General features: G+C 37.5%; 1 long non-coding RNA gene across 2 annotated transcripts in view; it reads right to left on the bottom strand.

The window, feature by feature from the left end:
• Positions 1 to 4,096: 4,096 nt before the first annotated feature.
• Positions 4,097 to 22,623, bottom strand: part of LOC135579023 (uncharacterized) — a 50,213-nt gene continuing 31,686 nt past the window's right edge. Inside the window, exons 2-4 of one of the 2 annotated variants that reach the window (XR_010471268.1) lie at positions 20,842 to 20,937; positions 12,131 to 12,244; positions 4,097 to 8,168 (exon numbers count right to left, since the gene is read on the bottom strand). This is a non-coding gene — a long non-coding RNA (uncharacterized LOC135579023). The remainder of the gene's footprint in view (positions 8,169 to 12,130; positions 12,245 to 20,841; positions 20,938 to 22,623) is intronic. The other variant, XR_010471269.1, reaches the window with a different exon arrangement.

Raw genomic sequence — 22,623 nt, 5'->3', positions numbered from 1 at the left:
TCAAGTAACTGGCAGCAGAGCCTGCAGATGAGTATCCAAAAGGCATATTTGGCTGTAGTGTCGAGCTGTAAAATTTAATATTATCAGTGTGATGACGGTTGCATGTAGAGATTTTACTAAAAACAAATCCCTCCTTGGGGAAAAAAAGGGGGGGGGGTTGGAAGGCCATGTAATTAGAAATGTGGAATGTGTCATAAATTTCCACAACATTTTGAGGACAAATTAAAGACACTTTATTTCAGTTATGATCTGAACTTCATACACTTCAGACTTACTTCTTATAGTAGCCCAGTACTTTGGGTTATTGAGTAATTTATATGATTGTTATTTTGGAATTATGACCTGTTTAAGGAATTGTAGTTAATTTTTCTAGCCTTGTTTTGTGATACAGTGTGGCTCTGGTCACAATGTATATAGCATGACTTCACTAGATGAATACTTTTGGCCCTCACAGATGTAGACTAGTGTAATAAGCATTTGATACAATAATGCTGTGGGAACCTAGTGTCTAGTTTTCTTTAAGTTTATTAAAAATCTCAGACGTAAGTCTGTAATCTTATGTATTTAAGCAGAAAACTAATATTGTGGAAAATGATATTTCATTCTTTAAAAAGGAAAGATAAGTTGGTGCTAGAAAGAGGAAATACGTCCCCTGAGAGAACTCTGTTTTTCCAAAGTTCTTACATGTACTGGATTCAAATCTTCCTTTCACATACTTTTTCCCAAATTTTAGCTCAGCATTTCTTCAAATAAAATTTTCACAGGAACTGGATTAAATGTACAGCTCATTGGCTGTTTTTAACCTGATTTTTCTCCCTCAAAAAAATAGGTTTCGTCCAAGAAATTGAAAATAGAAAAAATTACATTTCAATAGAATTCTAAATTCCAAGTATTTTTTCTTTAGCTAAAATATTTTCTTGTTCATAACATCATTATTACTTTTTCAAGGAACACCTATACCCTACAAGGACTTCAGATTTGTCTTATTCTTCAGCATGCAAACATTTATATTATTTACACAAAAGCAATTGCTGCATTTAATCCATTCAGAACAATTCAGAAGTGCTGAATCAGAGAGTTCTGAAGGAAGGAACCCACCATGGGTCCTCCTGAATCCAGCAGACATCACTGACAACTGCAGTCCTTCTCTGCTGCAGTGAATTGTATGGTACTGTGGGGCCCCTACCTTCTGGTGAGAAAAAAATGGACCTGAGAGAGACTGCACTGAACCATTTTTTCTTTAAATTACTTTCCTGGCCTTGTATATGGCCCAGGACAACTCCTAACTCTTAGAAATCTAATGAATCCATTTTTCATCAATGACTCTTTTCCTCTTGTAAATCAGTTCTGTAGTACTGTAGTTCCAGGGCAGAAGTTATAAAAATCAAATAGTCTGAAAGTACTGTGAGCGAATTATTTCTCTGGAATAGAATGGAATGTCTTTGTTTCCACCTAAAAAAAATGACTGCCTTCTCCGGGAATCTAGTAAATTTCCTGCAAGAAGATTTTTTTTTTCTTTTTTACTTCAGGCACCTAATAATTAGGATATGATAATTTTATAGTTGTCCAAACATTTTAATTATGTAAATCACCTTGCAAATCCATATTAGAATAGTGTCAAGATGTATGAAAAATAACATCTTCATTACATCTGTACACATAATTAACATAAAATGTAGTGCCCAAGATGAGTTATAGAACATAAATATATTTCTGAATAGTTTGATGCTATAGTATATATAAATATACAATTATATAGTAAATATAAATATACAATTTTCTAACATTTCCACTGCATATGAGTTTACTAGCTTCTTTCCATCTAAATATTTTCATACAAATTCAACTTTCTAATATGTTCTTACAATTCCAAGCAAGTGCGTGATTGGGTGTGCATGTCCTGAGTGCCATATAATGGGGGATAACTTTGAGACTTCATTGATGCTTTCACTGGAGAATAAAAAGATTAACTGTGATGTGAACAAGACCATCAGTGAACACGAATGAACCAGAATGATAGTTGGTGCTCAGCTTGGCTTTTCCCATTGTTTCTCTAGGAAGTCGGCACTCTCATTAATATGATTTAGTTAAAAATTAATCTGAGCTCTTAATACATTCATCAAAAAGGAAATGTACAAATAAAGACCTGTTGTAATTAAGGGACTACAACCAATGGATTTACCAGGAGTTCAGCCATCTGTTTTTGTCCATGGGAGAAAGATTTTTCAACACAGATTCTGTGATTTCAGTCTGTGAAGTATGAAGGAGCAGGTCTTCAAAGTCAGATACGACAAGATCAATATTTGGCTGACAAAAGAAATACACTTGATGCATTATTGATTGGGAAAATAATCTGATCTTGGAAATTCCTGACCACCCTAAGAGGTAGTCATGTCAACTCACAGGGGCAGGTCCCTTATTCTTCATCATGTTCTTTTTCTGGGCTTTAGAATTTTGTTAATTGGTGAGACACTGTTTATAATCCAAAGTAGGTGCAGGGAGAGCAAAGTTCTTGTCATTATTTTTGCAGGTTAAACTACAGGCTGCTGGGTAAGTCTTTAACATAAGACAAATGCAATTAAACTTGTTAGCAGAATTCTTCAGTCAGCCTTCTAATGGACTATGGACAGCAAGCTCTTAGGAGGCATGCAATTATTCAACAATCAAAGAGGCAAGGACAGGGAGGCTAAAGAGGGAAGATACAAAATAGCAGTGCTGAGGTTGGCATGGACTTTTGCCCTTATGCTGGCATTTGCTGTTCTTCACAGGCCTTTCTCCTCTGTCTTAGTTCAGCTCAGAGCTGGTTTGTGCCTTTTTTGAGATAGTCGTCAGTACTTACTAAATACTGACCTCAGCGTCAATGGTGGCTACATTTCCACATAATTTCAAGAGGTGAAGGGTTTCTTCCTTGTACTATAAAGAATCTTTCCTAGTCCTGATTTAAAGATTTCAGTGATAGATAAGTTCTCATGTTTCTCAAGAAGTATCAATAATGAATTTGCCTTAAAATATATATTGTATAAATCACTGTGCTCTAAGAAGGTTTCCTCCTTCTAATTATAGTCATTGTACTGTGTTTTCCTTCTGCAGTTTGAAGAGTTATTTTTCTGCCTACGTTTGGAGTTCTGTCACTGCTTCAATTTCTTTTACAAAACGAATTTATTGAGCTCCTTAAATTGCTTATTCTCTGAACCCACTCCAGTTTCTCAATATTCATTTTTAGAGTAAATAAATAAGAAGTAGGCAGAGTGGTATCTGCTTGGTAATATTGGGTATCTTTGTAGTTGCTTGAAGTTCAGCAAGGTTGTATAGCGTTGTTTCTCTTCTTCCAAGGAGACTGTATGAATAGCTGCAATCAAATCCACCTTTATATAGAGAAGTAAGAACTATAAAATCCTCAGCAAGACAAAGCATCTTTTCCCATTTACACTCATAGCAAAATGTAAATCAGTTATCTTCTTCCCTCCAACACTAATACAAAATTTACAATGCAGCCCAGGTGTGCAAAAGGATGAAATATTTCTTTATTAGATTTGGCTAAGCATAGTGCAAGAATCTGATTTTAAAAATGGATGTGTCTATGAAAATAAGTTTTGGAGTTGTTTTCCTAAAATATGGAAGTTCTTGGAACATGGGATGTCTGTACTCTACACGATTTTAATCAGCTGTAGAGATTAAAGATGAATGAAGATGGAATTACTCAAGTATTGTGGACAGGAAAAAAACAGTAAAGGTATTGTCTGAGAGATATGATAATCTTTGAAGTATCCAAATGCAGTACATGTGTATTCACCAAAATTCAAAACTTTACCAAGCATCAACATTTACGTGCTGTAATTGCATGTGTAACTGTGATCAGCCTGTAAGTATTCTGCAACACTTTGCTTTTGATAGCCTTCTAAATATTCAGTATATATGATTTCAAAATACTTGAGAATGTTTTGTTTTGAATAGTCACTATTAAATGATAAAAGATGCAATTATTATATTAAGATTTCAAAATATAATGCAAGATAGCATACAAAACCACTTTACTGTGAGAAAATGAAAAGTGTGTACAGCAAAAATATATTATAGTATGTTTTTAAATGCCAACAATTAGCAAACATAAATATTACAATAATTAATAGTAACACATTTTACTAATCCTATGTAGCCACTGAAGAAGAAATTACTCAGAAAATTAAAATATTATTTCTCGGGACCATGTCCTTTAAATTTTTTTAATTCAAGTTTGGACTACGCAAAACCTAATTACCTCATATATTTACCTTACACACTCACGGAATATCAGTCTTGCTCATAAATGCCAGCCTTACTCCTTGCTTTATTGTGAAACTAAATAAAAGTCTGAAAGTATTTGATATATGCAAATAAAAGGCACTGTCTGTATAAAATAATCTAATAGCACATTTATTATTTAGTATCTTCATTTAGAAGACCCTCAGATGTTAGGTGCAGCTAATTGTAATGATCCTGTATCCACGATTAAATTTCTTAAACTATTATTTGTAGATTTTGAATTTGTCTTACACGTAGTTGATCCAAAAGCTTTCTTTCGTGAATACCACTCCCCTTTCCTGCCCCCCATACTTCTGTAGTGTGGTACCTTTCTTTTGTGTTCTGCCATACCACAAGATTTTTTTCTTTATTTTCATCAATGAATGTCTTTTATTCAGTGGTATTTTAAGGAGTGGTCTTGAAAATATGCTTGTCTTTGTGCATAACTGATTGACTTACAGTAAGGCCCTGGTTCGACAAAGGCCATACTTAAGCACCTGACTACTCTTGTGAAATGCTCAATGAACCGTGGGCTTTGCTTAGCTTTGAAGATAGTTCTCCAAGTCTTTTATTTTTGCTAGAGAATAGTCTAATGACTAATTAGAAAAAATAGTTAAGTTGTTAAAACGGTTTAACACCCTAACACCCTACTTCTACCATTAGGGCAGTCAGTACTGACTACCAGGATCACTTTTATTTTGCTGAACAGTGCAAAGAAAGTAAGTTTTACCTTCAGTATTGGAAGCCATTGGCAGCTGATATTGTTGCCAAAAGAAGCCATTTGGCCCTTTTGTCTCCTGTGGCTGGTTTCTTTTTAGTACAAGTGTCTGGATGTACAATTCAGCTGGTCACCTACTGAATTACCCGTAACAGCAGCTTTCAATGTCTCTCATTTTCCAAGAAGGTCTTGTTACAGAGCTATATAAAACCACATCACCTTAAGCATTTCAAAGAAGACCTCCATCACAGCAGGTGCTCTGACATCAAAGTAGCAGCCTTTCTGGGAGAATAGTGAAAGTTTATTCCTTAATATTCTGATCTGTAGAGTCTTATCTGTGTGTGTATTTCTGCCTTTTTTTTTTTTTCTTTTTTTCTTTTTTCTTGTCTACCTTTTTGTTTTAACTGCAAGTTTTGATGCTCAAAGATGAAACAGAAAAGTCAGGGAAATGTCCTCTGTAAGGCAGTATCTTGTACCATTTTGCAGTTTTTCAGGGAATTAAAAATGTGAGGGAAACTTTTCTTTATTTTTATTAGAGTTTCTAGTGCAAAAATTCATACCTGCCTGGTCTGAATGCCTCTTCAGGTACTTTTTTTTTTTCTTTTATGAAGGCCCACACATTTTTTTAATGGCTCTGTGGAGCTGCATTTCTGTATAGGTATCATTAATCATAAAAAATGCTTAAGGAATAATGAGTATCTGAATTCTTTCTCGGGCTCACTAGCTGGAAAAAGTATACCAAATATTTTAGGCAATACAAATTATGTTTTAGAAAGAGAGATTGAAATGCTAGTTATTCCCAAAGCAAACAGCCAGTTTGGATGAATGTTTTTCATTATGAAGGATTTAATTTTGCCATGTATGATGCTTTGCCTGTGCCCAAAATTAGCATTTTACATTGTATAAACACTTCTATTTGCATTATTGCTGTGAAGAGATTTGTGCAACATCTACTTTGTTTCAAGTGGATTTGTTTTAAATCCAGAATTTAATTACAAATTAGGTCGATATGTGTTGAATCTTTCTTGTGCCTGTCAATTAAATGGAAGACCTACCGTATTAATAATTGTCTAGTAATGGACTGAAAAACATTAAAGTTAAAATCTTAAACATCCCTGAAATCAATTGATCTTGCTCCTTCTTTCACTTAAGCTGCTAATTTCTTTTGCTCTATATTTGTTTTATAAACATTTTTTAGGTTTCATTAGTCATTTGGTAGCTCCTGTTTTAACTGTAACATAGAATAGTTTGGGTTGGAAGGGACCTTCAAAGGTCATCTAGTCCAACCCCCCTGCAATGAGCAGGAACATCTTCAACTAGATCAGGTTGCTCAGAGCCCCGTCCAGCCTGGCCTGGAATGTTTCCAGGGATGAGGCATCTACCGCCTCTCTGGGCAACCTGGACCTGTGTTTCACCACCCTCATTGTAAAAAAATTATTTCTCATGTGTAGCCTGAATCTCCCCTCCTTTAGTTTAAAAACATTACTGCTTCAGGGTACATGAAAATAACCTTTAGCCCCAAACCTGATTGAGTAAGCTGTGTGACAAAACAAACTCTGTGTGAAAACATCATGGAGAAGACTCTTATAGATAGATATGTAGGCCTGTGAAACTACATAATTCTGTCTTCCAAGCCCCCAAGGTCTTTTTTCTGAACCCACACCAATGCTGCTGCATATGAGGTGCCCTCCCACATGCATGAGGTTAAAGGGCTGCACTGAGCCATCATGTTTCTGCCACTCTTTCCCAGATGGAGGAAACAGCAGGCTGCAGCTGGCAGATTTGTTTCTCTTTTCTGGCTGGAAGAAGTTAGGAAGAATTGGTGAGATGGTATCCATACGAGCTACTGGCTTTTAAGTGAGTGGGATGTCTGCTGTCTGAACCTGGGAGGAAGACATAAGTCAGTGCCTCAGATCAGCTTTAAACCTGGTGCTTTATGGCTAGGTTGTTCAGGATTGAGTCAATTTGTCCTGTGGAAAGACATCTGGGGGTTTGTGCTGATGGCAATTTGAATATGAGTCAAAAGTGTGCCCTGGCAGCTGAAAGGGCAAACCATGTCCTGGGGTGCACCACATTCAGCATAGCCCAGTTGGTTAAAGGAGATGATTGTCCCACAGCATACTGTGTGCAGTTTTGGGCATCTCAATACAAGGAGGACATCAAACTATTTCACTGTGTCCAAAGGAGAGCATCTGGAGATGAGAAAGTTGGTGAAAGGTTTTGAGGGTAAGACTTACAAGGAGTGCCCGAGGTCACTTGGCTTGTTCAGCTTGGAGAAGGGAAGGCTGAGGGGTGACCTCATCACAGTCTACAACTTTCTCAAGGGAGACAATCATAGAATCATAGAATGCCCTGAGTTGGAAGGGACCCACAGGGATCATTGAGTCCAACTCCTGTCCCTGTGCAGGACAACCCTGAAACGGAGTGGGGAGATGCTGATTTCCTCTCTCTGGTGACCAGCTATAGGACATGAGGAAATGGAAGCTGCGTCAAGGTTAAGTTCAGATTGAACATTAGGAAAAGGTTCTTCACTAGGAGGGTGGTTGGTCATAGTGAAGGAGTCCCCAGGGAAGTGATCATGGCACCAAGCCTGTCAGACTTCAAGGAGTGTCTGGATAATGCTCTTAGTCATACTGATTAGTGTTAAGTAGTCCTGCAAGGAGCAGGGAGTTGGACTTGATGATCCTTATGGGTCTTTTCCAACTTGAGATATTCTGTGATTCTATTATTCTGACAAGTTTTGATGATTTATTGATGATGGTTGGTGACTGAGATATAGATGTAGACAGTGCTTAGTAAAGGGCATTCAGAAAAGACAAGACAATCAAGATTACTCCATTTTGGTTTTTAGTACCACCTGTATGAATCTCCAATATATTTATTTTTTTTCCTTTTCTTTGCCTATTTTTAATAGAATCCTATATCATCTATTAGTCCTCCCGAAAACGAAAATTAAACAAAAAACAAAGAATGCATTTGGAAATCTAAGATGATAAATATATGGAGAACAAATCAATCACCCAAAATTTATTCTAAAAGGTCTTGTGTGTACCTTGTAGGAAATGTCAATGAAAATGGAAAGCAATCTGAACATCAAATCAGTGCACATCTTAGCATTGTTGTGCTGTTTTCTCATTGACTCAGGTCATCTCACATGGTTCCAGCTAAGCTGCAGAGAAGAAACAGAGAAATGTGTTGAATGCACAGTAAATGCCACCAAATTGTTAGAAATTCGTTGTTTTTTACTGATGCACAATGAATAGGTACATAATCTGAAGACTGTCACAAATATAATTGATAATGTGCAATTGTAGAGAGGGCAAGGCAGGCTGGGTTGGGTGGTGTTAGATACTGGTGAGAGGAACAATCTATGTGGAGATTCAGTGTGACCAAACCATATGTGGTAGAGGCAGGTTCACTTCCCTGTAGAAGTTTTGCTCTATTTGACTTACACAGCCAAATCATGCATTATTTGCACTGGAGTAGTAATCTAATAATTTGAAAATACGGATTTGTATGCATGAGTCTCACTGTTTTACATGTGGAGCTCAGCCTTGTGTTTCTGCCCTACAGGTCTTATGTGTTTTTTTTTTTTCTCTCATCTTTCAGACTTATCAGTGATTATTGTCATGCACAAGAACAACAACAAAAAAGAAACTTGGAAGTGCAGAATGAAATTACATTTTTCAAAAATAAATTGTATATGCATAATTTGCAAAAGGAGCTGAGAATGGGCACTGCCTGAAGTGTGAATAAAAATCCTCGTACTCATCAACATAGTCACTGAAATTTTATTAAGCTTTGGTTGCTGTATGTAACATTTGGCTTCAAGGAAAAAAACACATATGAGCTTGTCACTTCTGTTTTTCCAAAGCTCCTTTTTTTTTCTTTGCTTTTTCTTCATATCAAGGCTGTATATATCCTTACATTATTCTCTCTCCTTTTTTTTTTTTTTTAACCTTTCTCTTAAATAACAATATTAAAGAACCCATTTAGTGCCTACCACTGTTTCACACTGAATAACAGGAAAATACTAATGGCCAAATCTCAAAAATTCAACAATAGGAGGCCTTTTGAAATCTAAACCTCTGCATTTTCATTCCAGCCAGAGATGATGAAAAAAGATTGCCTCTCTTAATAATCTGAAGGAAAAAGGAGAGGCAGGAGGTTTTCAGAGCATAAATGACAGAGCACCTTTATAGTGATTCAAAATACTTTTCTTATAGAGGATTTTCAGTAGGCAAAAGCATAAAGCCAAACTTGGACTCCTGTATTTTACTAGGCAGAATTCATTAAAACTGTCCTTTAAGTGAATGCTGGTAATAATGATGTTTGTGAGAGAGAAAAGAATGGTAAAAAGATCCATCCTGAAATCTATTTTAAAGGATGATATAATTAACTGAAGGATACATAGTCAATAGAAAATACAAAACTGGAAAATGAAAAAAAAAAAAATCCTACATAATGAATTTTAATCAGTTTCTTTTTTTTTTTAATATTAGAACTAGAATTTTACCCAGTTCTCAGATTTTATTAGGTGACAAGATAATTTTGTTTTTAATTTTATAGTCTTTATACCATGTTTAGTAATATATAAGGGGATACTATCTTAGAATATGTTTACACTAACCCTACTTAAAATATTGATGGCTTTTCTCCAGAATTTCAAGGATATGCTTTGTGTTTTAAAAGTTACTTGATTTTGCAGGGATTGTATCTAGGCTGCAATTTGTTCTGTAAAAGCTGCCTGCTTTTATTCAATGTTTTTGTGCTTTAAACTGAAAATATGGAAATAGGGCAATTGTTTTGTTGTGATTTCTGGGAGACAGGGTATGGCTTCAGTAATATTTGTGACTGGCAGAACTAGTGAGAAGAGAGTTAAAGGTAAATGAGATAAAAATAATAAAATATTTATCAAGGAGAAACAACTGCATGTGATGAGTAATTATTCTTTGTAGGATTATAGAAAATTGTATTTTAAAAAAAAAAGGAAAGAAAAAGAAGCCTTGCTGGTCTATAACAAAAGAAAAAGAAGCCTTGCTGGTCTATAACAATGAATGGTCTTATCTGGAGTTTCTAATGTCATATTTTAATATATGCTGAGTATAGTTGTGTTTTTGTTTGTTTGTTTGTTTTTTATACAGACATAGTCTGCACATGTTGAAAGCTGGTCATATGTATCTTATATTAATCAGTAATTTTCCTATTAGAAATTTGAAGTTTTAAATAAATTTATTGAAGATACAAACGTCTGGCAAGCAATAAAGACTTGTATTTCTGATGACTCTTGTGTTGCTATTCCAGACCTTGTTGCTTCTAAGTGCCTTTTCCAAATCTATTCTTTGCAAACAAATGAGTATATAAAAATCACTGGCAGGAAGATGTGCCAAGATAGGTTTAGGTTGGACATTAGGAAAAGGTTCTTCACCCAGAGGGTGGTGAAGCACTGGAACAGGCTCCCCAGGGAGGTGTCACGGCCCCAAGCCTGACAGTGGAGAAGAGACTGGACAATGCCCTCAGACACATGGTGTGAACTGTGGGGTTGTCATATGCAGGGACAGGAGTTGGACTCGGTGATCCTTATGGGTGCCTTTCAACTCAGGACATTCCATGATTCTTTGAAATCAAAATCAGGCAAATAGCAGAAAAAGCATGACTGACATGAGCTTCTCTGCTTCCAGGAGTCCTGCTTATTTTTCCTGGCACAAATATTTTTCTCTTTAATTGTAAAAATTATCAAGAACAGAAGACTGATTCAAAAGCTTTCTTCAGCTACAAATGCATTCTCACTGTGCAGCAAATGTTCATGTTTTGTCTCCTTAGATCAAGATCCATTTTTGCCTCCTGCCTCATACTGTTTTACAGCTCTTCATCATTGTCCCTGGGTGGAACAACCTGTCAGTCAGCTGAAAGTGCCCACTGCATTGATAATAGTATGCTGATTTATAAACCTTGTAATGTGAGTAGTCACCTTCTAAAAGAAATTTAGATAGAGCTTTTCATTTGAAAGTACATTTAGTAGCATTTATTTTGAACATATTATAGGCTGCCCAGGGAAGTGGTGGAGTCACCATCCCTGGAGGTGTTTAAAAAAGGCATTTAGACGAGGTTCTTAGGTACATAGTTTAGTGCTAGAGCTAGGTTATGGTTGGACTCAATGCTCCTGAGGGTCTCTTCCAACTGTGATTCTGTAGTTTAAAGTCCCACATATCAGTGTTGTAATGAGTTAGGCATTGGTTTACATTGTTCTGATGCCTTTTTTAAAATTAAACAGATTCTTAATATCACTGGTATGCACAGTATGCTAAGAAAAGCATGGCTATACAGCTGCAACACCTCATTTCTCTTAATGTAACTTTAGACTTGATTCATAATAGAGTTGATTCCACAGATACTCAAATGAAACTAATTTTCTCTACAAATATGCCAAACTAGTTTTAATCAAGCATTGGTTTTGTGAGTTATACTGATTTTAGACTTAAAATCTGTGAACCTGTCCCTGAAAAATCATCTGGCTATTTGTAGGGAATATCTTAGAAACTTTAGAAGACTTACTCAGTCATTAAATCCTCATCGCTTGCACACATTTAATATAATTTTTTTTGTTGCTAATCTCAGCAGACTTAGGCCTTCCCTCATCACTATAATTTATGTGTAATCATAATTTGACAGCCTTTGTCTAATACTGCACTTTGTCCTCTAAGGAAGTTTAATACCTTCTGCTCTTCACACTCATTTATCACTCGAACAATAGGTGTAGATGACCCTATTCAATTACCTTCCAATGTGTACAAGGAGTTACTTCAGTACAACCAGGTTCCCAACATTATATTTCAGTGTTGGTTTACAGCTGTAGACTTGCAGATAGGGTGTCGTGGCTCTTTTCAAATTGAGTCAATTTTTCAAATAATTTGTTATTTCATTGGGTTTTTTTGTCTTGCTTTCTGATGATGTGCTACCAACAGTAAGTAAAAGATGAATGTATACCAACTGCCATGCTTTTTCAAGTGTACAAAGCCTGTAGAAATGTTTTGTGTCTGTCAAGAAGTGCAGCTAAAACATGTCCTGAGACACACAGTGAAATACTTCTGACTACTGGATCGGCATAAATTATTTTTTGCCAGTTCCTACCTCTTCTGTTGTGGCAGGTTATCCCTGTCTGGCAGCCCAGTGCCACCCAGCTGCTCACTCATTCTCCCTCCTCAGTAGGACAGTGGAAGCAAATGCGATGAAAAATCTCATGGGCTGAGATAAAAATGAGGAGATCAATTACCAGTTACCATTGTGAGCACAATAGGCTTGACTTCAGGTAAATTAAATTTATTGGCAATTAAGATAGATTGAGGAAAAAACAAAAAAACAAACAAACAAACAAAAAAACAAACAAAAAAAAAAAAAAAAACAAAAAAAACCCAACACCCCCAAGTATTACCCAAAACTTTTCCTTTGCCCTCTGCCCAGCTGAACTCAGACTCCTCCAAACCCAGCCCAAGTGGCACAGGGAGGATGGGCTTGGTTAGTGTCTGTCCACAGCATGTCCTTGCTCCTGCTGCTTCCTTCTCACAATGTTATCCTGCTCCAACATGGACTCTCCATGGGCTGCACTGTGAATATCTGCTCCAGCTTCTGGTGCACCTCCTCCTCCTATTCTAACCTTGCTGCTATTTCACACTTTTTTTGTTACCTGCTCCTCTCTCTGTGGGAAGTTTTTTGCCCTTTCTTAAATTCACCTTCCCAAGGGTGCCACCATCCTGGCCACTGGGGTCAGCCGTACCCTGGGGTGGGTTGGTTGGAGCCAGTGGGGACCATCTGTGTCTGGCATGGGGCAACTCCAGCCTCTGCAGACAGAGGACTCTGCATCCGCTGCTGCCAGTGCCCCGGCATGTGCATCAAATACAGCAGTCATTGATAAACAGCAGTGAATGTAAAAGTTCTGTAAAGGTTTAACTGTGAAGGCAATATCAACACCTGGGTTGTATAGAGATTCCTGGATAACCTTAGTCAATGCTGCCCTGTTAATGCAGCCTAAGGACAACTTTCACTTCTGCTACACAGGCTGGTACAGAGCAAGGTGGATGACTGCCCCTGCTCCCAGGGTACTTGTCTTCTACGGCAAGAGGCCTTCACGGTCCGGCCCTTGTACCCCGTTGGTTCCAAATAACAGCAGCCTCTGCTCTAGCTGAACAAACTCCATGTGTTATTCTATGAGACTGTTGGGTTGTATGCTTTGCTGGTGAGAGGAACTAGTAAAGTCTTGTAACCATCTGAGGTTTCTAGAAAGAGGATCCGATTGGGAAGTTTCCCTTCACGTTTCTTTGTGCTTTCCCTGAGCAGTTACTGACTGGCTTTGGAGACAAGATGCTGGGTTTGGTGTACATTTGGTCTGAACCAGTATCGCCAAATGCTCAGGTATACTTTTTATGATTTATCTGTTACCTCTCTGAGCTTTCTTCCGTGTATTCAAAGGGGAAGAGGAACGTTGCTCTGTGATAAATAGCTTGGGAAATATCAGGAAATTCCTGGAGTACTCGCATCTATATGTAACACTGTGTTGAGTAAATATTTTTCTCTGTGGAAGATTGAATGTAAAGCCTCTGGGCATTGCTAAGCCTGGGGGAACGGTTAAAAAAATGTATAATGTAGAACTACTGGCAATGCTGGAGTGGTCAAGTAGCTTACACAGAGCATAGTGATTTTTTTAAGCATTGCTAAATCATCTTCCATGTGTGACTAAGCTGACACATGGTATTTCAGTCGAATTGCTGGAGGGGTATTGTACTACTCCACAGGAACAGCTGTGAGGAATCCAGCCCACCCTGGGATGCAATATGTTTCTTCTACATTAAGCTAGACATCCCACTTATCCAAGCCTGTAGTCTACGTCTCTGGGCTCCATTTGCTACAGCCTGGAGCTGCAGGCAGCACACGTTTGGAAGGGGGTGTGAATGGTTAGGTGTGCCACACACCTCTCATGCAGAATGTTTTTTTGAAATAAGAAAATAATCAAACCTTATGCAAGCTTCTCATTTTGTTGTAAATTCTTCCACAGATGTATATATAGTAACAGTATAAGATAATACAGGATAAGTCTGTTACAGACAACATGGTAGAGTTGATAGGGCAGGAGCAGAGCAGTAGTTCAGTATGTATCAATAACTGTTACAGGTAGTTCATGTCATTTTAGGATTTGTTAGGCTAAGCAGTAATTGGGTGATCGATGAAGAAATGTATTAAGATTTTTTTAAAAACCAGTAGTACACTGAAATAGTAGTTATGGTTTTCTGCCCATGAATTTCTGTTGAGGCAGACATCTTGGTATTTTTTAAAGATTGGTCACTGAACATAGCTAGGCTAGGTAAGATTTCTGCCTTTAAAAACCTTTCTAAATTTTTTCTTTTTAAAAATTTCATTCTTTATCCACATTTTAATCACTTGCATGTGTTTCCATAGCACAGTAGTGCATGAATTTGCCATGTATCTACATTTCTTTACTCTTTATATGTTCATTATATTTAATGATTGATTTACTAAGCAATTTTTGAAAGTCTACTGTCTTTGGAGATGTTTTCATCAACTTTTATAATTTTTCTGCTAATATCTGGATGTCAGTGTTGCCATGCTGATTAGCTAAAATATGGACTAGATCCCATAATTATACCTTTAAATATACATTTACACAAAAATACGTTCAATATGTAGGAGAAAGAGAGAAAGAATGAATGAGAAAGATATTGAGAGAAAGGAAACCATGCACTAGGAGAAGTATGGTTCGTGCCTGAAAACAAAATGACAAATCTGCCAATCACTCATTTTGCTAAAGCTAACTATGAATGACTATTCTCAAGATTTAAATTTTTATTTTAATAGTTGTCAGTAATTTTTATTGCAACTTATTAAAGTTTCTTAAACCAATATTAAAACATGCTGAATATGAATACTGAAAAACACAGTTGGCAGACAAGAAGAACTTAGAAAGAACAATTTTAGGATTGCTCATGTCTTCTGGGTGATCTTCATTTAATATAATATAATTTTTGCAAATTTCAAATTTCTGTATTAATTAAAAGTTAAATATAGAGCAGTAAAGCTTGTTCAGTCTTTATGAAAGAAGTATATATTGAGCATGTAGAGGTGCCTTCCAATTTGCTAATTCTTTAAGAGAAATTATTTGAGTAGGAAGTTTTGACCTTATCTTCATTGCAAATGCTCCTGGACCAATGTATATCCTTCGCAAAAATGGGAACTAGCTAGAGGTCTGCTTGAAATCTACCCAAGTATATTTCTTTCAATTCATTTTCTTGTTTGACATCTCCAAAACAAAAATGTCATCAGTCTTTGTGCCAGAGGAATAAAGAGGTATTAGGATCTTTCATCATCTTCCTGAGGTTGTACTAAGTTGGCAAGAGCCTTAGGGGAGTGAAGAGAGAGAGACATTTGAAGTAGATGATTTATGCCTCTTTACACTTTTCCTTGCTTTTGGCTCAGTCCTGCACCTAAGTTAGGTGAAATGAATACAAACGAAGGAAACCAGCTACCAGCTGACAAGGAGAGGGATGCTACCTTCTCCTGTCTCTCAGGTCTCCACAGCTGGAGCAGCAGACAGATTGTAACAGGATCCAGCCACATCACTTTCAAATGTATAGAGATTTCCTGGATATTGAGAATATTCTCCTTTCCTGAATTCAACAGTCTTTGTTGCTTTGTAGATTTGTGAAAGACTCAAATAGAGTGAGAGGTTTACTTTTGATATTTTGGAATTTTTTCACCATGCTTACAAGCTCTAATGAGTTAAGAGTGAAAGTGAAACTAGAGAAGTGGGGTACCAAGGACCAATAGATCACTAGCAGAGCTAAATCTCTTATCTGTAAAGGTCCTTTCAGGTAACTCCTGGCTTAAATCAACCCAAGGTCAACAAAATATTTCTCAAGATTTAATTACTTTGTATTTAATCTCATTTAATTGTTGATTTAGTTTGTCCATTAATGCCACTCTGGATGCGTGGCTGTTGCTCTGCCATTTCAGGATAACTCTTGCTGATCTCAGTGTTGAAATCTCTGGGACAAAGGGTGAAATGGAATTTTCTCCCACCCCACCTGATAAACAGAAAAAAAAAAAAAAAGACTGGAAAACAGTAAGTTTTATGCAACAGTCAAGTATGTCTGTTTGGTTCAGTATTAAATATAAATCCCTTTTGTGCACCATAGACCTTTCAAATTACATTTGTGAACAACTAATTGCTTTCTTCTCCTTATTACTAGCAGCTGCAGTTTGTATCCTTTTATTTCAGTGAATTATACCTCATGCCAAGGAGGCAACTGTTTGCAGGAGATAAAGTGCAGAGGCACAGATATTCAGGACACTGAATCTCTTGTGCATGAAACACTTCCTTTTCTGTCCCTCTAATTTTAGACACCTTTAATATATTTTAAAGCAGGCAAGATATGCAAACAAAAATGGAAACAAGTGAGCAAATAAGCAAACAAACAAAACCCTAAACCATAGTTCTGATGAATACAGCTGGAGAGTCTAGTAAGTCAAAATGTGGTTTGAAACAAAACTGAGCTCTGCATTTTAAAAAGATACTTGTTTTCCTGGGGTGAATAGAAGTTTTGTATTGCAACATTTACAAGAAGTGCTGTGGGCTTTTTTTAGTCTACGAGTGATTACTCTTTCTTAGAGTTTATTTTCTGGCAGTATGATTTACCATAAATGAATTTTGTGATTGTTTTATTCCTGGTATAGTTGTACACTTCTCCGAAGTACTGAATGGTCTTTCAGTTAGTCATGAAAACAAGCTCAGGGCTAAAGAGTGGAACATAAATTTCTAGGGACAAACATTTTGTTTATGTGCACAAATCTTTAGTTATATCTGTGAAATTGGGGCAGAGGTGTGTGTGTGTTAATTTTCATTTATTGGAGTGCAACAGATCATTAGCTTTTTTCCTTTCAAACATTTGCCTTTTTTGATGTTCTATTTAATTGTTGGCAGCCAAGCTTTAGTGTGGTCTTGGTACTTTTGGTATTAGGGGAAAACCCATATATTACATCTTTTTCATTAATTACAGCAATTACAAAATGACAAAATAATTCAGACGCTCAGGGACTTTAAAACATATATTTATCATTTGTTGCATAGAATTAATGCATTGATACCCTGTCTCCTCTAGTGAGGGAGGTAGGGTGAAAGGGAAAGGAGGATTGTAATAATTTCCTACTGTGTTCATTTAATTTTATGATGGTTCATCTCAGGAGACCATAATGAAAAGATAAGAGACTAATGATCCATAAATTTAACAGAACCCAGATTGAACAATCTTGCAGTCTGACACAATTAATTAACATTAAAACACATTTGCTGGAGATATTTGTCTCAATGAGTATGTATGTGTGAGAAATCAAGCCCCAAGATAAGAACATGCCTTAACTTTTTGAGAAGTTCATTTTTAGACTGCAACTTTAACCTTCCAAATCTGACTCATTTCTGCTTTCACAATCTAAATTGGATATTTTTGATTTTTTTCATTTGCATTCATTCATGCTTTGTTTTTCAAAGTACAGCTGTCACTGATTGTATTGATTACTGTATTGTGTCTGGCTGAGATGGAATTAATTTTCCTCATAACAGCCCTCATAGTGCTGTGCTTTGTATTGGTAGCTAGAAAGGTGCTGATGACACACCGGTGTTCCGGCTACTGCTGTGCGCAGCATCAAGGCTGCCTCTCCAGCATCCCCCCTCACCAATAGGCTGGGGGTGGGCAAGATCTTGGGGCACAGCCAGGACAGGTGACCCAAACTGACCAAAGGGATATTCCATACCATTTGATGTCTGCTCAGCAATAAAAGCTAAGAGAAATGAGGAGGAGGGGAGGCATTCGTTATTATGGCATTTGTCTTCCAGAACAACTGCTACTACTGAAGCCCTACTTCCTGGGAAATGGCTGGACATTGCCTGGTGATGGCAAGTAGAAAACAAGTCTTTTGTTTTCCTCTGCTTCTGTGTGCAGCCTTTGCTTATGCTTTATTAAGCTGCCTTTATCTTGACCCATGAGCTTCTTTCCATCTTATTTTCTCTCCTCCCTGTCCTGCTGAGGAGGGGAGTGATAGAGTGGTTTGGTGGGTACATGGCATCTAACCAAGGTAAGTCCACCACAGCCCTTTTTGGAGAGGGGGAATGTATTGAGTTTGCATGGCAAGGTTTTGGTAGCAGGAGGGCTACAGTAGTGGCTTCTGTGAGAAGCTGCTAGAAGCATCCCCAATGTCTGATAGAGTCAATGATATCTGGCTCCAGGATGGCTTCTCCACTGGCCAACGCCAAACCCATCAATGACATGGTAGCACCTCTGTGATAATACAGTTAAAGAAGGGAGCAAAGTTTCCACACAACAGTAATTACAGCTGGAGAGAAGAGAGAATATGTGAGAGAAGCAGCTCTACAGACACCAACGACAGCAAAGAAGGATGGGCAGGAGTTGCGCCAGGCACCAGAGCAGAGATGCCCCTGCAGCCCATGGTGCAGACCAAGATAAAGCAGGCTGTCCCCCTGCAGCCCATGGAGGTCCATGGCAGAGCAGAGATCCACTTGTAGCCTGTGGAGGACCCCACACTGGAGCAGGGAGATACCCAAAGGAGTCTGTGACACCATGGGAAGCCCACAGTGGAGTAGGCTCCTGGCAGGACCTGGGGCCCCATGGAGATAGAGTAGCCCAGGCTGGAGCAGGTTTGCTGCCAGGAGTTGTGACCCTGTGGGGGACCCATGCTGAAGCAGTCTGTTTCTGAAGGACCCTGTGGAAGGACCAGCACTTGCATGGCTTGTGGAGAACTGTCTCCTGTGGAAGGGACCCCAGGCTGGAGCACTGGAAGAGTGTGAGGAGTCCTCCCCTGAGGAGGAAGGAGCAACAGAGACAATGTGTGATGAACTGACCGCAACCCCCATTTCCCATCCCCCTGTGCTGCTTGTGGGGAGAAGGTAGAGAAAACTGGGAGTAAAGTTAATCCTGGGAAGAAGGGAGGGGTGGGGGGAAAGTGTTTTTAAGATCTGGTTGGTAATTAATTAAACTAATTTCCGCAAGTCAAGTCTGTTTTGTCTGTGACAGTAGTTGGTGAATGATCTCTCCCTGTTTTATCCCAACCCATGAGCCTTTAGTTGTGTTTTCTCTCCCCTGTCCAGTTGAGGATGGGATGATAAAGTGGCTCTGGTGGGCACCTGGTATCCAGTCAGGGTCAAACGACCACAATTATATAAAAATACTCACACTTCACACTTAAGACTTTTCCTTGTATGGACTGTCACAACTACTGATTTAAGTGACCAAACTAAGGTTTTTCTTTAATGATTCTTTTTATTCTGATTATGTCTCTAGCAGCATCATAACCAAGGTCTTGTGTTTACTACAAACCTAAATCAATCTGTAACTCAAACACAGATCCTATATCAAGTCCCATCCCTATACAGACAACTTAAATCCATGTATGGAGCGGTTTTTGAGTTGAATGGCCTTATCCCTACTATCTTAATGACTCTGTAATTTCATAGTGTGAACAGCCTCACTTGTGAGTATACAGAGTTAATTCCTCTGTAAAATAATCTCCAAAGGAGGTTAAATTTCCTTCCTCATAGTGAGTTACTGACACATACCAGCATGGATAGGCCAGCTGAAAGCACCAGAGTTGCACCATTAAGACTAAGCTGGACAAATACTTATGCAATTAATCTGCCCATCAATACAGGATCATCCTACCTCATTATGATACACGCATCTACATAAAACCAGTGTAACTGTTAGGAAAATTTGCTAAGATTATACCAATGCCTGTGTATGACAACACTTGTTATATTATAAGTAATTATACTCATATTATCTTTCACTTAGCTACTTCTGATAGTAATAAACTCTCCAGAGCTTGTGCTTTAGATCTAGACATACACAAGCTGAACTAAGCCTTGACTGATTCACAGGTGGCTTGTTCATACTTGCCTAGCTATATTCAATTTCATTTATATGCCTGTGCGTATTGAAGTCAGATTTCTGATGGCGCTACAGAATAGATGTATTCTTCTTTACCCATGGTTTTTGGCTTCTTTTCCATCTTTTTGTCCGTATCAGAAAAAGTCCAACAAGTGATTGTGAAAGTTATGTATTATACAGATTACAGATACAGATATCACAGATAGGAATTGTGTAGCAAAAGAATAGTTATACATATGTTGTACAGGCCTCTGAAGTTGTTTGTTTGTTTTTTGTTGTTTGTTTTTGTGTGTGTTTTTGTTGTTGTTTTGGTTTGTTTTCCCCTCTACCTCCTGTGCTGCATGGCGGAAAACACATTAAATTTGTGTTTCTGACCTTGCTTTCCTGCCTTCTTTTCTAAGTTTCTAAAAAATAAATTCTGTCAGAAAGAACCTGTGTAAATTAGTGGTATCTTATCAATATTTTGTGTATTCTCCCATCACTTTTTAATGTGACAGCATTCCATATATATATGCTGGAAGCAGTGCTCTTCATAATCATCCTCTCTTCAGTTAAAGTCATTAAGTCTACATTGTCAAATTTTACCTTGATTACAAATATACACATTTTCCATGCTGCTAATATAAAATAAATGTCATGTATTTTTATTTGCAGCTCTAGCCAAAGTGGTTGATATTAAGGAGCCATTAAGAAAACCTGAATCCCAGATCATTATTCATTCAACAGTCAAAAAAAAGCATCTGTGCATTAGACGCTATTAGCACATGCAGAATGCCAGATATAATGATCCCATTAAATCAGACTTGATTAATAGTTTATAAAGACTGAATTTTTGTTATTTTTGGAAATGCAGTTTATATTATCCCTTTACGTTACCTTTTTGGATATGCTGGTTCAGTGAAGAACAGCCTGAAGGCCTTTCCTAGGCAGGTATGTAGTGTTCCATTGGTTTTCATCTGCTTCCACCTAGTCCTGGGAGGTAGAAAGGTGATTATGCAGGGAAGACTGGATTTCTCTCTGCTAGCACATATAGAAATGTACTTTTATTACCTGCCCCCATATTAACTGTTCTGTGTCCTTAAAAGTTCCTCAAGGATTCAGCAAAAGTTTCTACTTTCTCTGTCTGGCTGTCAAAAAATAATGTGATTATGTTTATAGATGCAGGGATGCTGTATTAATTAAATCAAGGTAATCGTAGACTTGCCTTTGTTCCAGCTGTAGGCATGTAATGAAATAACTTCATTGCAACTGGACTTAGTCCAGTGGGTTTTTTGTTTTGCTGCTGGGCCTGCAACAGCTGAGACACTGTCTGTGTCAGGATCTTTAGTTTTTCTTATTTCCCATGGAATTCCCTAAACTGAAGCTCTTGCTTATGATAATGGTCACATTTCCAGGGCCACCAAGAATGACTGAATAATATCCTGATTTTTCTCTGGGTTAAAACTGTCTTTGCCTTTACTGAGCTAGCAATTCATTGTGTGACTTTGACATCTTGGTTCTTCACTTAGATGAGTTGCATAGAAAATGCAAAGGTTTAGTGCCTCGTTTTGCCATCTTTGGTCAGTTCTAGATTCTCCACTGCTCTAGCTACATAGGAGAGAAAATCTTAAAGCCTTATCTTCATTGTCATGTCCGATTTACTCAGGCAAAAATTCACTAAAACAAATTAATTCCGGGCTTTATTCGTAAGGTTTAGATTAAATGTTTCTTCCAGTTAGGACTGAAATTCCAGGTCTTGAAATTTAATTATTTTGGTGTGTTGTATAAAGAAAAATAAATAAAATTACCAGGAAGCTTACAAGCAGGAGAAAATCAGTTGTCTATTAGTAGTTTATAAAATTTAGAAGAATAATGTATGTAGGTTTTTCTTAAAACTTAAAATTATTTATTTCATGATGCTCTTAGCAAATACTGTTTGGATTTTTGAGGAAGAAGTGTTGGTGTTCTTACTTGTTTGGTGTTCTGGTTGATTTGTTTTGCTTTGCCCTGAAGGCTAGGATTATTGATATACATTATAATACTTAAAAATGGCAGATAATACCATAGGACTGGTTAATGAATATTTTGGGACAGTTAATGAGAGGCAGAAAAATTCTGATCTGGTCAAAGTTCTGTGTTACACTGATGGTTATAGTCTACTTTTAATGAATAGTGTTTCAGATATTGAATTCACAGTCATATGAGTGGCCATTTGTGCATGTATGTACTTATTACATGTGCATGCATGCATGAGGAGTGTGCATAACATTAGGCTCTCTTTAGAGCAAGAATAATATAGTAAGCTGGTAAAACCTTTAAGTAACACTTTATTTCATGGATTGATCTGAAGGATTAATGGGCATGTCTGTCTCTTCTCCCAGGTAACATGTGAGAGGACAAAAGGAAATCGCCTCAAAGTTGGGCCAGGGGAGGTTTAGATAAGGTGTTTGGAAAAATTTCTTAATGGAAGGGGTTGTCGGGCATTGGAACAGGCTGTCCAGGGAAGTGGTGGAGTCACGGTCCCTGGAGATGTTTAAAAAATGTTTAGATGTGGTTCTTAGGGACATGATGTAGAGGTGGACTTGGCAGTGCAAGGTTAATGGTTGGACTCGATCTTAAAGGTCTTTTCCAACCTAAATGATTCTCTGATTTTTTTATTATCAAATAACTCTGCTCTTC

This window comes from Columba livia, chromosome 3, assembly GCF_036013475.1.
Source record: "Columba livia isolate bColLiv1 breed racing homer chromosome 3, bColLiv1.pat.W.v2, whole genome shotgun sequence".
Classification (NCBI taxonomy): domain Eukaryota; kingdom Metazoa; phylum Chordata; class Aves; order Columbiformes; family Columbidae; genus Columba; species Columba livia.
This window is presented reverse-complemented; position numbering and strand designations above follow the sequence as displayed.